The sequence below is a fragment of the Plecotus auritus genome (assembly GCF_963455305.1).
Source record: "Plecotus auritus genome assembly, chromosome: 2".
In the NCBI taxonomy this organism is placed as follows: domain Eukaryota; kingdom Metazoa; phylum Chordata; class Mammalia; order Chiroptera; family Vespertilionidae; genus Plecotus; species Plecotus auritus.
The window spans coordinates 184,857,787-184,877,323 of record NC_137771.1 but is presented as its reverse complement, the minus strand read 5'-3'; positions in this window follow the sequence as shown (position 1 = coordinate 184,877,323).

The window sequence follows — 19,537 nt, the reverse complement described above, 5'->3', positions numbered from 1 at the left end:
GGACGCGATGCCGGGTGGTGTCCCGCACACCTCGTGCCGCATTCCCGGGATGAAGGCTCAGATAAAGGGTGTGTGTGTGGGGGGGGGCGCTCCCAGCTCCCGCGCAAGTATCCACTTGAGAGGGTCGGTGGCCCAGGTCTCCTGGAGCGACCCCCTCACCGCCCTATCCCGCCACTCTAACCATTTTAGCGGGAGTATGGAATAGGGGCTCTGCCAAAAAAGGTAAGACGTCGCCCCCTACTGGGTCTTCTGGGAGGGCGGGATCGTGGACTTGGAGCACCAGAGAAGTGTGGGGGCCGGGAGCCACACAGTGACCAGGGTCACTTGGTGTGTGCCCCCCAGGCTGGAGATTTCGAGGGACGTCTTGGACCCAGAAATCCAGGGTGCATAAGGTACTCTGTTGGATGTGCTTGGTGCTCATACCTCCCTCCACGTGTGTCCAGATGGCCTGGAAGCCCCACCCCCTTGCACACCTCGCTCACACACACGGAAACTGCAGGCTGGGGCACGCCGCACTTACCAAAGCCACACCCACACCATGTCCCCAAGTCACCTCCCTAACTCAGGTTCACAAGTCTTCAGTTACAAGACCTTCCCTGGCCCCACCTTCCAACCCTCACACCCTAAGAGGTGGGGGAAGGGATGTAAAGAAGGAAGGACAAAAGCCATCCCCTTTCCTACCTGGGCTGCTTACCAATCCAGCAACCTGTATGAGTCCTCACACCCTGAGCAGGGGTGCAAGGAGGGGAGGGGTGGGCCGTGGCTACGGCAAAGGAAGAATGAGGGTATTCAGGAGGGGCCTGTCTTTCCTGGAGGCAGATAAGGAGTGAGGGGGAGTGAGGTCTTAATCTGCCCAGTCTTGGCTAATTACACACACTCCTGGGGATAAATGATTAGATCTCCAAGTTAGTGCTTAAAAAGGGAAGCCAGTGTGTGTGTGTGTGTGTTGGTGGGGGGGTGGAGTTGGGGGGAGAGGTGTTGAGGCTTGGGGGTAGGCAGCTATCTCTTACCCCCCTTACCCTATCTGCCCCAGAGAGGCAGTCGCAGGCCCAAATGACCCATTTTGTGCCCCTCCCTATGCCTGAACTCTGTAGGGACAGGTAAGGAGAGCAGGCTGCTCTAGGCTGCTCTAGTCTCTGACTGCCTCCCTCTCCTCCAGGGTGGCCCCAGGAAGCAGGAACCTGGAGAGCAGCCCTTAGATCTAAGCCTGGATGGCCAGATCCTGGATTAAAACCTGAAAAATCTGGAGCAACTGGGGTAGTGCAGTGGGACAGGCATAAATTTAGAGCAGCGGTCGCCACCCTTTCGGACCTCGGTGGTCCGCGGGCCACCGGTTGGCGACAGCTGATTTAGAGTACAGGCAGAACTAGGGTCAAAGCCCAGCTTCCTAGTCTGTGACCTTGGGCAGGTTGACCTCTCTGTGCCTCATATACTCATCTAGAAAAAGATACAGTGGTCATTCCTACCTCAGGAGACTGTTACAAACACCAATCAGTTGGTATATGTGAAGTATGGGCCAGGATCATAGTAAGTACTCAAAAATGTCAGCGACTATTTTTATTAATATGAAGTTTAAATAAAATATAGGAACAGATAGGAAAATGCTGAATAGAGCTTGGCACTCGCAGGGTTCAAAGACACCAAAGCACTTGGGGAAATCCACCAACACCATTCCACCCATGGGGATGCTGAACATTTTGATGCTGGCTTAGCCCGGGCCTTGGCCCACTTCCTGAGAAAAGGCTGCTGGGGCCTGGGTGGTTTGAAGGCAATGAGAGTGCAGAAGCTCATTATGGGGTAAAGAATGCAGCAAGTTGCTGAGGAAGCCTGGTTTCTTCATTTCTCCCTTTGGCCCAATGATCCTGCTCTCCCTCCTGGAGAGGACTCTTCCCATTCATTGATTCTCCAAATATTTACTGGATATTTACTATATGCCAGGCACTGTGCTGGACACTAGTGACACTGGGATGAGCAAGAACAGAGAGAGCTGCTGCTTCAAAGACCTCAGTCTAATAGGGACATGGAGGCTGTTCAAACAATCATACAAAGAAATGTATATAATCACAAGTCGGGGTAAATGTTACCCTTTTGGGACTAAATCATACCTCTAGGGACCTGAGCTAGTTTTGGGCAAGGCTGGGGGCCCTCTAACCAGTTATCTGATGCCCAGGAGAGGGAGCTGGGGCCCCCATTACCATCCAGGTACCTTTAACCTTTTGGCATCGGGGGTAAGAGATAGCTGCCTACCCCCTGAGTATATCTTTATTTCACTTCCTCCCTTACTCGTTCATTTATTCAACAGACTGTCATTGAGCCTGTCCATATACCAGTCCCAGAGTGTGGAGTTAGGGAAGCGGAGATAAACCGGCTATAGCACCACTCCCTGGAGGTACACATAGCTCAGAGGGGGACACTAATACTAGTATATAAATCAACTAATATGATATGATGAGGTAAATGCTACAGCTAGTTAAGCACCAGGTACTATAAGGAAGGGACCCAGGCTAGGAATTCTGTCAAAGAAGACTGCCCAAGAAGGTGACTTGAAGTAAGCCTTGGAGGCTGTTAGTAGTTAGCAGGAGGGGAGGAGAGAGGAGTATATGCAAAGGTCCTGGGACAGGTAAGAGCAGGGTAGTCTATTGATCAATGTCATATGTCCACGACCCTCTTCCTTCCTCTTCCAATTCAGAGGATGGGGAAGGAACAGGGTCATGGATATGTGACCTTGACCAAGCCTTTCATTCCCCATAATTCATCCCCAGTTGGGGCCATCTGCTTCCTATAACCCAGAGAGCCAGTCTTGGGCACCTGGTCCCAGCAGTTCTACAATTCCACAGTGTTCTTTGGGCACCCCGTAGGTTGCTACTTCTGTAGTCCCCTGCTCTACCGCTTCTCTACTGCAAGGTGCATTTGCCCTCAAGCATGTCTGAGAACATGATTCATTCTATCCCTATTTCCACAGAAGAGCTCAGAGAGATTACATGGCTTGTCTGAGGTCACAGAGTCAGTCAATGACAAAACAAGATCTGAATCTGACTTAACCCATCCATGCTTCTGTTTTCTTTCCTCTACATCAGGATAACTTGGAAAAGGGCTGAGGGGGCATCTAAAAATGCTGCACCTGGATGGCACATCCAGGCCCTTTCTGGGCCACTTCCGAGTGATGCTCTCCCCGCTAAGAGGGGGCTCTGCACACATGAGCAAAGGCTGCCTGGACTTTCCTTTCTCAGAGAGAGGAGGGGAGAGAGAAGAGGAGAGCCAGGATGGGGGAAGGTAGAAGGGTGGGGGCCCAGGTGCTGAAGGCATTGTCAGTCCAGTCCAGGAATGGTATAGGGTTCCAGCTTGGGGGTGGGGGCACAGGTCTGACAGGCAAGCAGCTCTGTCCCTCCACCTCTCCTCCCTGTCCCTCTCTGTTTCTCATTAATTATTCCCATCTCATGGAGTAGGAATGAAAACAGACTCAGGATCTGGCTGGAGGCCTGCTGTGACATCAGCCAGAGGTGGCTGCCCTGGCCCTGCCTGTTGGGGGCCAGGAAAGACCCCTTTCCCCACTTTGTCTTGTCCTGACAGGGAGAGGCAGGAGACATGCTCCCTTCCCTGGGCACTGAACTTAGAGTAGGTGAGAAAGGTGGCACTTGCCTGAGGGGACCAGGAACGGGTGTGTCTGAAGGAATGTGGGGGGTATAGGAGCTGGCTTTCTCCAGACACCACTGACTCCCACACACCCTGCCACTCCTTCCCCCACAGCCACCCCCTGTACCACTCCCAGGCATTGTTCTCCCATCATCCTCTCCACTTATTTTTGAAGCTACCTACTCAATTATTGAAATCTTACCTTATACTGCCTGTTTCCCATCCTGACCTCTGTCATCCTTTCTGAGTCAGGCTTCTTCTGGGGCTTGGTACCTGATCAAGTCCAGCTTCTTGATTTTTATACCCAGATATTGACCTCTCACCTCTAGTAACCCCCTCTTTTATTCCCAATTGGCCTCCAACAGCCCAGTGGGCTACACTGATCCTGGTTACTAGTATCACTAAGCCATTTCCTCCAAGATTGCAATGATTTCCAGGCTCCCATCACTTCCTCCTGTCTGCCTAGTTTTGAAATCTCTGGTCCCCCTTTCTCTCTTACCTGGGGGCCTTCTGGGATATACTTCTCTTCCTGCCCAATCTGGACTATTCCTACTCCCAAACAGTCCCACCATGATCTCTCTGAGCAATTATTGTGCTGTTGACTTCCTGTAAAATTCCGCCATAGCAGCTGGTACAGACTTTTCTCTATTGCACCTTCTTCCAGGCACTGAGCCTCAGGCAATGGAGATAAGTGAGCCACCCTCTAGAAGCCTACAGTTCAGTGGAGGAGGAAGATAAATAACATGCTGACACAGGAATAGTCCAGGTGTCACTGGTGGATTTTGAAGAGGAGAGTGACATCAGTGTTTGGGAAGTGGAGTGAGGCAGGTGTCAAGGGTGGATTGGAAGTAGAGATGGTGACAGGAAGGCAGGGGAGAAGGTCACAGTCTAGGTGAAGAGTAATGAGATCCTGGGTGGAAATGGGGTGAGGAACAGGTGCAGTAGAGATGACAAAGAGGGGGCAGGTAGGAGGGATCTTACATTGCAGAGGTAAGTAGCAACATGCTTAGTGATTGATTGGATGTGAGAGGGGAGAGACAGCAAATATCTAAGTGTGGTGATTCTGAGGACTGGGCAGTTGGGTGTACTTTGGCACCATTTATGGATTCAGAAGGTACAAGAAGAAGAGCAATACTGATATGTGTGGAGAACAATGGGTTCAGTTTGAAGCTTTCAAGGGGAGATGCCTATAAAGCCATTGAATTTGTGGATCTGGAGCTCAGGACCCAGGTCTGAGCCAGAGTGTCAGGCACAGAGTGGAGGCCAGAGATGACATGCAGAGAGTGGGCAGGACTGCCCAGGAGAGTTGTAGAGAGAAGAGAAGAGGCTGGGGTGGGTATTTGGGGGATGTCCCCTCACGGCTCCTACGGACATCCTCCATGCCTCTCTGAGAGTTCTTATCACACTGCATTGTAAATGTTCCTGTTTGTCTTCTCTGCTCCTTAAAAGAGGCACCATATCTTTATAATGCATATTTCCCAGGGAGATGTGCCAGGATCTGGCACAAGATAGGGGCTCAGTAATGCCTGTGGGATGGATGGATAATAATAATAATGTGTTGAGGGCTTACTATGTGCTAGGCACTATTCTAAGTGTTTTACATTTAGTAATTTATTTAATCTTCAGAACAACCCTACATTTCTGCCTCTCAATGGAAATGTACTCTTTACCATTTCCATTTTACAGATGGGGAGGCTTGACTAAGAGAAGTTAAATAACAAGTAATTTGTCCAAGGTCACAGAACTAGTATGTGGCACAGCCAAGATCTGAATCCAGGTAGTCTACTTCAGAGCTGATGTTTTTTACTCCCACACTGTTCTGGTTCTCAAATAAAATCTTAGGATAAGAACAACTACTATGATTACCATTATTGAGTGCTTACTGTGTCAGGCACTGTGTTTAGAACTTTATTAGATTAAGCAATTCTATATAAATGAGTTAATAGATGAATACACTGATAAACGGAATTAAGTATGTATGTATGTATGTACAAGTACATGAATGGATGGGTGAATGAATGAATGGGTAGATGAGAAAGTAAATGGGTGGATAGATAGAGGGATAGGTGGATAGATAAGTGAGTGTATGTATGAATGAAGAATAGTTGAATGAATGGATGATGAGTAGGTGCATAGATATGTAGATGGATGTATGAATGGTAAGATGAATAAAAGAATAGGCAAGCAGGTGTTTGGATGAGAGAATACGTGGATGGATGGATGAATATGTGAATATCTGGAAGAATAGATGAATGGATGAGTGGCTAGAAGGATGGAGGGAGGGATGGAAGCTAAGTAAGTAAATAGATTAATGGCTGGGTGAGTGGATAAATGGATGGGTGGATGGAAAGATGAACAAATAGTAGGGTGGATGAGTGGATAGACAATGGATATATGGATGAATGAATGGATAATTAGATGATTAGGTAGCTGGATGATTGGATGAATGGATGGTTGGATGGATGAGTGAATGTTTAGATGGTTGGATGGATAAAGAGGATTGAATTCCTATATTTAGGGCTGTGAAAGAGAGTAAGAAAACCCACAAATTATAGTCTCCGCTCTTTCTCTTAGTTATATCTATGCCTTCTCTTGGTCATTTCTTCCACATTAGTATATAGAATTTGTTCTGTCCTCTCCCCTCCACCCCCACAAAATTACAACAACTGGGCACCAAAACTTGGTCCTCACCCACTTACTCTCACCCCTAAGTACAGAGACATCCTAAAATGAATCCCAGTCATCCTGATTCCTTTCCTGCTCTTCTGCCTTGATGTCCAGGGAAAACACCTTCCAAATAACCAGCCTAGGAAGAAGGCAAGTGGTTATTGTGGGGGCTCCTCCCTCTGCTCCTGTTGTGGTATCTTTAATAAGCCTAACCCTGGAGCAACAGTACCAAGCAGATGCCAGGTTGGAGGGTTGTGATTAGAGTAGGAAACTAATGGGCATCCCAGAAAGTGTTAGGGTAACAGTGTCAGGGTGAGGGGTGTTCTGTGGGTCTGGCAGGACAACCATATCTATTCTCAGAGAAGGGGTGTTAGGAAGTAGCTGTGAGGCAGACTGAGCAGAATGAGGCCTTGCTGAGTTAAAAGGCAGGGTCCACCTCTGAAGGCATCTGATTGTAAGTTCTTGGCTCTACTACACGGGAGCTGTGTGGCCTTGAACAACTCAGTCTTTTTGAGTTTCCTTATCTGTAAAACGAGTTCATAACATCTACCTCATGTGGTCACTGAGAGAATGAAACAAGATGATGCAAAGGAAGTGTGGCACATGGAAAACCTTTAACAAATGCTTTCAAGAAGTAATAAAGTATGCACATTTCATGTTTTCTGGGGGAAAGTAATCTATGGAACCTATACTCTGTGTCTGTTTGGGAAGAAGTGTGGGTTTGGGGGGACAGTGACATTATAGGTCTAGGGTCCCCATGACCTCTGAGTACTAGCACAGCCATGGAACCTCCTTGAAAAGCCTTCTCCTGCTTCCTGTCCCTATAAGCTCTTCCCACGGCCTGAGCAGAACAAAGTGGCATCAGGGTGGAGGTGGGAGTGAGAGTTAGCTATGGAACCCCTGAGGAGTCCAGAGCCTCCCTCTGTGGGCCAGGGGCCAGCAGGCAGGGCATCCAGCGCAGTGTTTCACAAAAAAGAGCTTCTTGTTGTGGAAGATGAGTCATGGAGACCCTAGCCCTAGCACGGCCCTGGGAGGAAAGAGGGGGGGAGGGCTCCTCCCCTGCTCAGGAATGGGCCTTCTCCCACAGCCAGAGCTCAGTGTGGAGCATGTGGGTTCACAAGCCAGGAACTGGGATTTTTCCCTTTCCCTTTCCTGTGACTTTCTGTCACTTCTCGTGTCTTATTTCATCTGCACCATGTTTACATGTTTTCAGATGGAAGAACAGAGGCAGAGGATCTTGTGTTACATTTCACAGGCATCTATAATATTAGATCTCTGGGTTTTTGACTCTGCTGGGGGCACTTTCTCCTTCTAAACTGGGCTTGTCCTGGACTTGAGCACAGGATATATGAAGCGGGGAGAAGGGAGTGACTATGTCTTGTACTAAACATTTTACATAGTTTCATCCCCATAACAACCCTATGAGGTTGTGAGGAAGATGCTATTACCCCGTTTTACAGATAGGGAAACCGAGGCCGAGGGAAGTAATGAACCCAAGGTCATGTGCCTAAGAGCTTGTATTTGAACCAGGGTCTCTGTCACTTGACCAGAGAGGGGGCCTTGAGGACAAGGACCACAGGGGCCTGGAAGAGGAGATGAGGGGCTCCAGCGGCACGGGGAAGAGTGGGGGTGCTGTGCAGTTTGACTGAGCACCAGGGCTCCTAGTTCCACACACAGCTCTGCACTGGGAGCCCAGCTCCGCGTGTGTGAAATGAAGATGCTGAACTGGTGCCAGCAGGGCCATACCCAACCCCAGCCCCACCCCCACCCCTCTCCGCGCGCGCCCCCTCCCCCCCCCCCCCCCCCCCGCCCCAGGGCTCAGGAAATGACACACCTGAACTGCAGAACAGATTGTTGGACCCGTCTCCAGGATCACCTCCCAGGGGAGGGGTTTGCAGATGGCTGTTCAGCAGCTCCTGGGAGGGAGGAGGTCAGGCCTCCTGGGTTGAGGAGTGCCCTCCAGGATGATCCAGACCCACAGTGTGGTGTGCTGGACACATCAGCCTGTAGGGCAGTTGGTTGGGGCTCACGGTCTGCTGTGTGATCTCTGACAATTTAGTTAAACATCTCTGGGCCTCATACTTGGTTTTGTAAACAAAGGGAGAAATATTTCCATATTTCCTGCCTACCTGCTGAGCATAGGGCCTGGAGGAAGAGACCTCCTACCCCGCCCCCCCCCCCCCCCCCCGGGGGTCTGACTCTGGGTCAGAACAGTCTCTGGAAAGAGATGGGGGAACGGGATCTTTGCCTGCTTTTTCTAGGGGCTGCCTGTAACTTATTTCACAAACCTGGCTGTGCAGAAAGGACAGCTTCTTCTTGATACCCTTGCTATGATGTCTGAAACATGGAGCTTTTCCTGCTCCTGGGGCTAGAGAATGTGCTGAGAGGGGGGCGGGCGAGGATGGCGAGTTGGGATGGGGATTTGCTCTAATTTGGCAGCTAAACTCTATTGTGAGCAGGGCTGGGCTCTGGGCTCAGCTCTAGAACATCATTTGCTCCTAGCACAGGTGACTGAGGCCCCAGTGGGGACGGCCAGCAGAGCCCAGGCTCCCACATTCTCAGGCCTGAAACAGAACTCTGGAGTGTCAGCCTCCAGGGCCTCCCTTTTGGGGTTGCAAGCTGTGTGGAGGCCAGGAGTGCCCAGAGACTGAGGGGAAATGGCCACTGTCATTTCAAGTGTGTGCAGGGGTCCATCCCTTCTCCTTCCACACCAGCCTTGGCCCAGGCAGCAGCTCAGGCAGAAGGGAGGCTGGGGGAAGGGAGGGCAGAACTTGCAAAGGAGGAGGCAGGAATTCTGGTTGGAAATAATTCAAATGAGGCTATGAAACCAGAACCCTGTCTCAGAACAAATTGGCCAGATTTGGCCTGGGGGGAGGAGGGTTACAAGGGGAGTGGAGGAGGTTATCCCTGGCTGAGGGGGGAAGGGTTGACTGGACTTCGAAGTGTGTTCCCAAGAGGAGCCCAGGCCTGAGCTGCCATGGGTAGAAGGGGGCAGCCGCCCCCCTGCCACCCACCCTCCCCCCACCGTTGCCTGCCATGATGTTGGAGGGAGAAGCCAGGTGCCCCAGCCACCCATCTGGCCTGTCCTGGAGGAAACGGGTCTAGTCCATCACTGATGCTCTTTAGAACGGCCAGGCTGTGACCCTGTCCCTGCCCCCAGTCCTGCTCTACCTCTGAAGCAGAGGAGCCCCTGTGACTCCATCCTACCGAGTATTCTTCAAAAGTTCTGTTTCCCTACTAAGTCCCCTGCTCTGTACAAAGCCCGGGGTAAAGGATGAACTCCGCTAAGGCTAGGTGAGGAGGTGTGGCTTAAAAAATGGATTCTCATTTCTTGTTCTAACTGAGGAGGTATCTGGGGGCCTCTCACAGAGCAGGACTGCCCAGGCAGCCTGGGGAATGCCTCTCCTCCCCAGTCATGGGTCGGAAACAGAGGAGGGGTAGGCAGTGGGGATTCACACGGGGTCAGGCAGGGGCCTGTCGTCGAGGAAAACCAAGGCCTTCAGAGACTCATCAAAGGCGTGCTGTGTGAAAGAGGCAATCTTGGAGAGGTCACTGGGTTCACACTGCCTGGAGAGGGATGAAGGCCAGTCTGGTTGGGAGTGGAGGGAGGTGGCTGGGGGACAGGCTGAGAGAGGCCCAGCATAGCAGGCTCCTGGTCCACCTCTAGCTTCCCCTCCAGCGTCCAGTGGGCTGGCCAGCTATAGGCGGAGCTCCAGAGAGCTCTTTTCCAGGGAGAAGCTCTGTCTGTCTGCCTGTCCTGGTCTGGGTGTCTTGGCCCCTACTGAGAGAGGAAACAGAGTTCCTGGCCATCCCACCCCCATGCCTCCATGTCTCCTCAAGGGCCAAAATCAAGTGTTCCCGCCAGATGGAAGCAGGACTCAGCCAATGGCCATGACCCTCCTCCGGCCCTCAGCCCCACCCCTTTTTGCCCTGACCCTTCCCTACTCTGATCCTAGCCCTGGGGTCTGTCTGGCTTGCTGCTCCTTCAACACTTCCTACATCATGCAGGATTCTGCCTTTGTCTTTCTTCCTTGTGACTCAAATCCCACCCAGTGGAGAGGGGACGAGAGACTGATTGGGACCCCCTTTCCCGCTCCTCCCGGAGCCCACTAACCACCTGAAGAGCTAACTCCCCTCCCATCTCCAGTGTGGGGGGCTCAGAGGCCTCTCTGCCCTTTCCCCTCCTAGAGCCATTAGAGGTCCCAGAATCCTCTCTGCTTTATCCTCAATGTGGATTCCCAGGTCTCCACTGACCTGCCTGCCCCCTCAGAGTGTGGGTCTCATTCACTATTGTTGACACCCCTCACCCCACTTCAGTGAGGTCTCAGAATTCTCTCTGTCCTCCCCCAGCCCCAGTGTGGACTTCTAAAGTCCTCCTCTGTGCACTCCCCAATGAGAACCCCAGAAGAAAGTCACTTCTGAGGGAATGAAGGGGGCAGCCATGGCTCATGATGAGAAGGATGTGGGCTTCTGGCCCCTCCTTGGGGATCAGGCTGGGCCTGGACTTCTACTCTCAACCCCTCCTCTCAACTGAGGGGGCCACTGTGGCGGGTGGAGTGAGCTAGAGGGAGAGGGGAGGGGCAGGGGAGGTGGGGGAACCGGTCTTCTGTTGTTCTTGGCTTGGAGCCCCCAGCCCCAGGGAAATCCTGACTCTGTGGAAAACTGAGCAGGCAGTCAGGCAGGGGAGGAGGAGTTGGAAGAGGAAGAGGAGGAGAAGGGGGAGGAGGACCATGGGCTCAGGGTGAGGTGGGGGTAGGGCTCCTCTCATAAATCAATCTCACCAGCTCTCAGGCCTGACAAAAACCAGAGACCCTGTGTCCCTTGGGGGCTGGGGTAGGGGAGGGGGTGCAGATCATCCAATGGCTTCGGGGAGAAAAGGATGAAATGAGGGACAGCATCCTGCTCAGAGGGACCTGACTCAAGCCCCCCAAAACAACAGGTGTGTGCATAGCAAACTTCACAACTACGGAAGCTGAACCAGAGTGTGTGTGACAGATTGATGGGGAGGAGGAAGGGGGGTGACCCACAGGTCAGCAATTCAGAACATTTTTATTGCCTTGAAATCTGCCCTGGTTCAACTCCTGAAGAGCTGTGTGACTTCAGACAAGTTGTTTCACCTCTCCAGGCCTCAGTCTCCCCAGATGTATGAGGGTGCAGGGTGGATAGAGCCCCACTCTGGCATCTTCCGACACTCCACTACTGCCCTTTCAGTGCTTGCAAGAGGAAAGAATATTGCTCTGGAGCTGACAGGACAGCAGTTATGAGTCTAGGCCAGGGGTGGGCAAACTTTTTGACTCGAGGGCCACAATGGGTTCTTAAACTGGACCGGAGGGCCGGAACAAAAGCATGGATGGAGTGTTTGTGTGAACTAATATAAATTCAAAGTAAAGGAGCGGAGGGGAGAGCAAGAGAACCGGATAGAACAGCCAGATCCGGCCCATGGGCCGTAGTTTGCCCAAGGCTGGTCTAGGCTGATTCATAACGGTGACCTTGGGTGGGTCACATAACCTCTCAGAGCCTCAGTTTCTGCCTCTGTCCACAGTTTCTGCCTCTGTCCAATGGGTCTAATAATGCCTCCCTGGCATTGCTGTGATGCCAGTGAGTGAGACATTGTATGTGTGAGTGAGACAATGTATGTAAAGGGCCGGGTGTGGCAGAATATCAGTCAAAGGTCATGGTTATTTTGTGTCCACCTCTTGGGTGTTTGCAAGTTTCTCAGCCTTCCAAGGATCACCTCTTTCCTTTAACATGCAAGTATCTATACTAATAAAAGGGTAATATGCTAATTATACCAGGAGACCTTCCGGACATCCTTCCAGACAAGCCATGGTGGTGGGGCCAAGGCAGAGGCGGTTAGGGGTGATCAGGCCAGGAGGGGAGGGCAGTTGGGGGCAAGCAGGCTGGTGAGGGGGCAGTTGGGGGTGATCAGGCTGGTGGGGGGCAGTTGAGGGTGAGCAGGTCGGTGGGGGGGGGGCAGTTGGGGGTGATCAGGCTGGTGGGGGGGCAGTTGAGGGTGAGCAGGCCGGTGGGGGGCGCAATTGGGGGTGATCAGGCCGGCAAGGGGGGACAGTTGGGGGCGAGAAGGCCAGCAGGCAGAGTGGTTAGGGGCGATCAGGCAGGCAGGCAGGTGAGCCGTTAGGAGCCAGCGGTCCTGGATTGCGAGAGGGATCGGGCCTAAACTGGCAGTGAGACATCCCCTGAGGGGTCCCAGATTGGAGAGGGTGCAGGCCGGGCTGAGGGACACCCCCCCTGCCGTGCACGAATTTCATGCACCAGGCCACTAGTTAATAATAATCAAGTAGCTCCAGCTCTCAAACTGGCAACATAGAAACCCTTACAAATCACCCCCTCAGTATTTGCAAGGACTCTTGAGATGTCTGTGCTTCTCCTCCTCCCACTCACCTCTCCTGCCATGGCCCAGGTATTTCAACCAGCAGGAGGGGCCAACTTTTGAGGCATATTCTGTGCCTCTGAGAGAATGCTGAAAGGCAGTCCTGAAGGAAAGCAAGACCTGCCAGGAAAGGGAACCCCAGCTAGAGGTTTCAAGAGGGATCACACCCACCCCCTCCTATTCCCTCCAAGCTGTGTTCTCAGTGTGGCCCGGCCCAGTGGGTCTGTTCAGACTCAAGAATAAGGATCTGGAGTGGTCTAAGCCAAAGCTGCCCCACTCCCTCACCACCCACATACACACTCTAGGGGTTTCCTGAGACCCAAAGAAAGAGATGAGCCTGTGAGTGGGGAGGCGAGCTTAGGCAGAAGATGGGTTGGCCCAAGCTATTTTTCTGAGAAATAGGAAAGATTATTAGGAAAGTTGCAAAGGAAAGATTATTTTTTAAGAAAATAAACACAACTTGGTACCTTGAGGCAGATATAAGAGTCTGAGCCCCAAGATGCAAGGGGCAAGGGAATACGAGACCTAAGAGGGGCTGGACTCTTCTGGGTGGCTCTTGTGGGGACCAGATCCACTGTTGTCAGAGGCATGGGCTTCCCAGGGTGAAGGAAGCATGAGGACCCCGGAGGAGAGGGATGGCTGACAGATTCCCAAGTAGTGCCTTTATAAATGTGTCTCCTCCACTACTAGCCCCTCAAGGGTGTGGCCAGTACAGGCATCTGTGGTGGCCCTTGGCCCCCTGGGCCCCCTGCTCTTGTGAGGCTTATCTTCACTTGGGTTGCCCTGGGGCTGAGAGGAGTCCAGCCAGGTCAGCTGGGAATGCCTAGAGAGACCATTTCTCACAGATGTTCCCAAGCTGGAGCCTCCAAGACAAGTGGGCATCTAGCCTTTGTTTGACCACTCCCAGGGACGGGGCGCTCATCACCTCACAAGGCAGCCCCCTCTCCTCTTGGTTGGGTAGCTGAGATGATTGAAGAATTAGAAATGGATAATCCTACAAGCATTTATAGCTGGTCTCTCTGTGAGAGTGAAGGGGGGTCAGGGAGCAGCTATAGGTGGCTATTTAGGGTGAGGCCCAAGATCCCAGCGAATAGGCTCAGGCCTGGAAAGCAAGGGACGGGGTTTGAGTCTTTGCTCTACCATTAACTCCTTGAGGGAGTCCCTCCGTCCCTTGAGCCTCAGTTTCCATAACTGTAAACTTTACGGGCTGGGTTTGGGGGACTTGGAAAGGCCCTGCCCCTGGCAACAGATGCTCTTCCATGAGTCTATGAATAGCTGGCACAGAGGGATCAGGTCTTGGTCCGTGGGGGCTGGGCTGGCAGGAGAGTGCTCAGAGAATGGGCCCTGTGTGGGATGGGACAAGGTTCCCTTTCATTTCATGAGGCCTTGGCAGCAGCCCAGGGCCCACAGACTCTCCCTTCCGCCAAGGTCAACCTGACCCTGACCCGGGGGGCACAACTGCCTGGGGCAATTGAGGTCAGGAGCTGGCAACTTGGGAGAAGGAGCCAAGTGCAGAGGTTCAGACTCCTGTCCCCTGGTTGGGGTGAGGGTCTGAGCAACTGCAGCTGTGTGCCTCATGTTCGAGACAGTGGCCCATCGCCCCACCCCCTGCAGTCTTGGTGGTCCCAGGAAAGACCTCCACTTGGCCTAAGTGTCAGACAAACCTGGTATGGAATCCAGACCTGCTACTTACTAGCCCAGTGACCTTGGGCAAGTCACTGCCCTTCCTCACCTGGAAGTCAGGGACTCTAATTTTTACCTTGCATGGTGACTGGGACTGTAAAGGCACGTGTGAGCATCATGCCCACAGCATGGGCTCCATGAAGACTGGACTCTTCCTGCTGCCTCAACCCTCTGCTCTTGGTCTTTTTGCTCATTTGGGTATTGGGGGCTTCCAATTTTCAGGTCCTAAAATCTGCACAATTTAAAACAGTCAAAACAAACCCTCCACTCTACTTAGACTGAGAGGGAACAAGCTCCGGGCCCAGCCTAATGGGTTCCAGGTGTGCTCTGTGCCCTGCAATGGCTGAACCTGCCTTGGTGGCTGCCCAGCTGGCTGGGAAGGCTCAACTAGCCAGACCTTTCCAACTGCACTCTCCAGCCTGTGAAGAGTGTAGAGCTGGGCCAGGCCCTACCCAGTATGGTGGGACAACCAGCTTTGTGCTCAGAGAGCCTGGGGTTCAAAGCCAGGAGGCACTGTGCATATCCCCAGCAGTATGTGGGGGTCTCCCAGACCCTCCCTCCCCACCGCTCCCCAACTTCCCAAATCCATGTTGAGCACCTACTGTGTGTCCTGCCTTGATCTCAAGAGGTTCTGGCATTGCTGAGACAATTTTCAGACCAATAAATCTCCTTCTCACAAGAGGTCGACCGTGGGAGTGAACTTCCAGAGAGGCTCAGGGAACCAGGTGGGAGCCCAGAGGGCATAGGTAAGGTTTCTTTTATTACAATTATATAGTAATTATTGTGTTATATAATCAGAGTGACGGCCATCATTTATGAATGGTGAACCATGGGCCAGGTACTATATTTGGTGCTTTCCACACATGAGCTCATCAAATCCTCTCAGCCATACATGGGGACAGCTTCTGTTCTCTCAGGGAACAGAGAGGGGGCAGGAGGCTCAGGGAAACCAGGGGCCCTGCCTGAGTTTGCATAGTTAGGAAGGGACTGCAGTGGGATGTGAGCCCAATGCTGTCTGACCTCAAGGCAGGGCCTGTCCAGCTCTGCTATACTTTTCACAGGCTGGTCCATCCCTTCCCTAAAGTCAGTGAGAATGCATGTGTGTAGGCGCGAGGATCTGATCAGAAGGCAGAACAGGGAGGGATTTCTCCCTGGAGCAATGCCAGAGGCTCAACACCCATAGCTAGGCCCATTGCCCCTCCACCAGCCCCAGCCCACCCACCTCCCAATGCTCTGTCTCAATCATGTGCCCTTACCCTACCTGGGCTACCCTCTCTCTCAGCCTTCTCACCACCTCTGGATTGCCATCCCCCTCACCCCCAATCTTGAACTGGGTAGTGGAGGGCACTGTTTGCATTGGGGCCACCATCTAATCACCTGGCTCCCAACCATGTCAGTTGGGCCCTCCAGGACAGACTGGGCAGTCATGGTTGGGGGAGGACTGGAGACCCACTCTAGAACTGCAGGTGGTGTGTGAGCATGATTGCAAATGAGAGGTTGCTCTCAGCCCTCCTGTTTGGGTAATTATTAGTAACTAGAGGCCCAGTGCACGAATTTGTGCATGGGTGGGGTCCAGTCGGCCCTCCCTGATCCGGCTGATGGGACCAGCTGGGGGTAGGGGACACGGGAGGTTGGCCAGCTGGCTCCACCCCCTGGTCAAACTCCTGGTCGAGGGCACAATTTGCATATTAGTCTTTTATTATATAGGATAACAATTTATAGCCTCTATTGCTTCAATAATCATCCCATACATATAAACTTATTGTCATAACTTCTCAATCACTTGGTACTTTTCTTCATAACACCAATTTGTAATTATAAATGTATTTACATTATTTTTTGCAAATTTAATTTATTTACATTATTTATTTATAATTTTAATCTTTTTACAATTAATGATAACTTATTTACTATATGGTTAATGCTGCCTTCCTCCTGATGCGTAGTAGGTACTTGACAAATTTTTGTGGCATGTATTTATGGATGAATGAATGAATGAAATGGAGTCAATGGGGGGCTAAGAAGAGGTAGGGCAGGACCAGAAGGCTGGGGAGCAGGAGAGGTATGAGGATGAGCTTTTGGAGCCTGTCTATGGAGCTGGGGTGGGACAGCATGAGCAGCTCTGGGATGGGGCAACGAAGCTGTAGGGCCCCTTCACTGGTCTGGAGCGGAACGGCAGCCTTCCCCAGGTAGGAAATCAGAGGGATCTTGTGGCTCAAGGCCTCTCTTGTATCTCTATAGCCTTACAACCTAGAAGGGCCAGCAGCCAACTTTTTCCCCCTCCTCCCGCTGACACTCTCAGAAGGGACTTTAGGAAGAACATCCATATTTGGGCCACTTCAGAGAAGCCATGGAAGACCTATCTACAGTTGCAGGATGGGTTTTTTTTCCAGCCTGTGTCCCCTTCCCCTGTGTCTCTAGATCTGTTGAATGCATGACACTCTCTCTCCATCCCTCAATCTTCACTTAGTTAATATTCTGGAGATGTAGAGAGGGAAGTTGTGAGAAAGATCTGGGTTCAAAACCAGCTCTACCACTTTCTAGCTGGGAGATCTGGGTACACTTAGCTTCTCCAAGCCTCAGTTTCCTCATCTCTAGAATGGAGGTGCTAATCCACTTGAAGTGTTTGCTGAAGGGTTAAATAAAATCACGTGGACAGAGCTTTTCTAGTGCAGGGCACCTAGTAGGCACTCAGTGAAGGCCTGGGCCCTCATTCCTGCTCTTGGTGCCACCTAGCTGTGTGATCTTGGGTAGGACCCATCACCTCTCTAGCACTCAGCTGCGCTGCATCTGTCAAACAAGAGGGTTGAATCAGATCATCTTGAAGGCCCCTTCCAGCTCTGACTTGCTTGGTTCTATTCTGAGCAGCGAGCCCCACCTCTGGGGCAGGGGCAACATGAACATTCTTTCAGCTCAGATTCAACCCAGGCACATGCTTGCCCAGCCCCATCCTTCACATTTAGCCCGTAGCTGTTGCCACATTGGCCGCACCCTTGGCACCATGTTTTCCCCCACCCCCACCCCACTTGCCAGGGCCACAGGCGGGTGGCTCATTCTTGTGGGGCTGAAGGAGCCCAGGAGGAATAGAGGAAGAGGATAGCAGAGAAGAGGGAACGGTAGAGGGGCTGGCAGAGAGCAGTGAGTGGAAAGGATGGGCTGTGACCTTGAGCCCTGTGGAAGTCTAGCCCTGCCACTTTCTAGTGGTGGGTGTCCTGGGGAAAGTCTGTTTCCTCATTTATGAACTAATAATAATAACAATTAAAAAACCATTAGACTGCTGTGAAGATTAAATGAAAAAATATATGTCAAGTGCCTGGCTTTCTAGTTTTGTTCTCTGGGGGGCTGGGGGGTGGGGTGGGGACAAACACCCTTCCCTCAATCACCAGGGCGGGGGCAGTTCCAGGAAGGCCCTGTGGGGGCGCTTGGCCGACTTTCCCGCGGGCTTGCGGTCCTCACCCGCAGCCCAGTCGGAGCCCCCTTCCCCGGGGCTGGCAGCCTGGGGTCCTTGGCCAGGGAGCCCAGCCCGCAGAGCAGGGGAAAGCTGAGGCCCGAGCCAGCCCCCGCCCCCGCCTCACCCGCACCGCCTCGGCCTCCGAACGAGCGTCTTTGATCTGTAACCTTCAGGGGGATTAAGAGCCCGAGAGCCCCTCTCCCCGGGGTCCCCCATTCCTCGCCGCCTCCCTCCGGGCTGACCTCCCAGTCGGCGGCCCGGGCTGGGGGCTGGCTCCGCCGCCGGTGGTCCCCGCCGCTCCTGGCCGCCGCGCCTCCGGGCAGGCCACTTGGATTACAGGGGCAACGGCTGCGGCTGGCGGCTTCGGGGAGCCCCTAGGGCTGGGGCCCTGGGGCGGGGGCCGAGAGGGGCGGGCCGGGATCCGGGGTGGGTGCCGGGCCCGGTGCCTCCCGGCCATTTTGGCCGGGGAATCTGTGTAAAGTGTTTAAAAAGAAAAACTCTCCGGAGGAGGACGTAACCTTTTCTTAACATCTGGGGCTCAATTAGCTAATGACAGCAAAGCCTTCTCCGGTGTCGCTGACCCCGAGGCAGCAGCCCCGCTCCCCAGCCCCGGTATTTATACAGCTGCGGCCCCTCGCTGGGACGCGGAGCAGGGGGCTTGGCTGGGTTATCTCGGCGGAGATCCGCCGCCCACCCCAAAGGAGAGAAAGAAAGGGCTCAGCACACGGTCCCTCCCGCGGCCCTCCGCGTCGCGCACACTCTCTCCCTTTCCCAGCTCGCTGCCGCCCCCGGTCCTCTGGGCTCTCCCACTCCTCCCCTCCCTTCTCCTCTTCTTCCTTTCTCCTCTCCCTGCACTTTTTTTGTTGCCTCTCCCTCTCCCCCCTTTCTTTTCTCCCATGTCTCTCCATTCTCTCCTTCGTCTCTCCTGCTCATCTATCTCACTCCACTCTCTTTCCTCCTCCGCTCTTTCTCTTGCTCACCATCCCCTTCCTGTCTGTCTGTCTTTTCTACCCTCTTTCTCTGCCTTTTTTCTCTCTCCCCATCGGCCTCCCCTCTCTTTCTCACTCTGAATAGCTCCCTTGTTCGTGCTCCGGGTTCCTGTCTCTCCCTCTCATTCTAGCGCTTCCTCCCCACCTTTGTCTCTCCCTGTCTCAACCTTTGAATGCCTCTCTGTCTGTCCTCCCAAGGTGAGCCCTGCCCTGGCTGCCAGGCAGATACCCCCAAGGGGAGCAGGCCTAGAGTCCCAAGGCAGAACTGGGCAGGGTGGGGGCTGAGCGCTTGCTGACTGTGCCCATCCACAGTATGAAAAGTGTGGGAGAGCCCTGTTTAAGGCACCGACTGTTCCTGGTTAGAGCCAGAAGGGAACCCCAGGGCTTCCCTGGATGCCCTGACATCCCAGCCCCTGGAATCTCACCTTCCCTGCCACTCTGCCCACCCCAACACCGGGCTAGGTATTTTGAACCCAGATGTGCGGACACACACTTTCTTCTTTGACTTCCTTCAGCACAGTTTAAGACAGGCTGGAATCTTTTTAAAAAAATCACCAATACTAAGAATAAAAAGTGATAAGTGCAGAAACTATAAATAGCATAACATAGTCATGTCCAAAGGCAGTGTAGAAAAGCAAAGAAGAGCACAGGATTTGGAATGAGAAGAGGTGGTTTCAACTTAGAACTCTCTTTTTAAAAAAACAATTCTGTAATCCTGGGGGA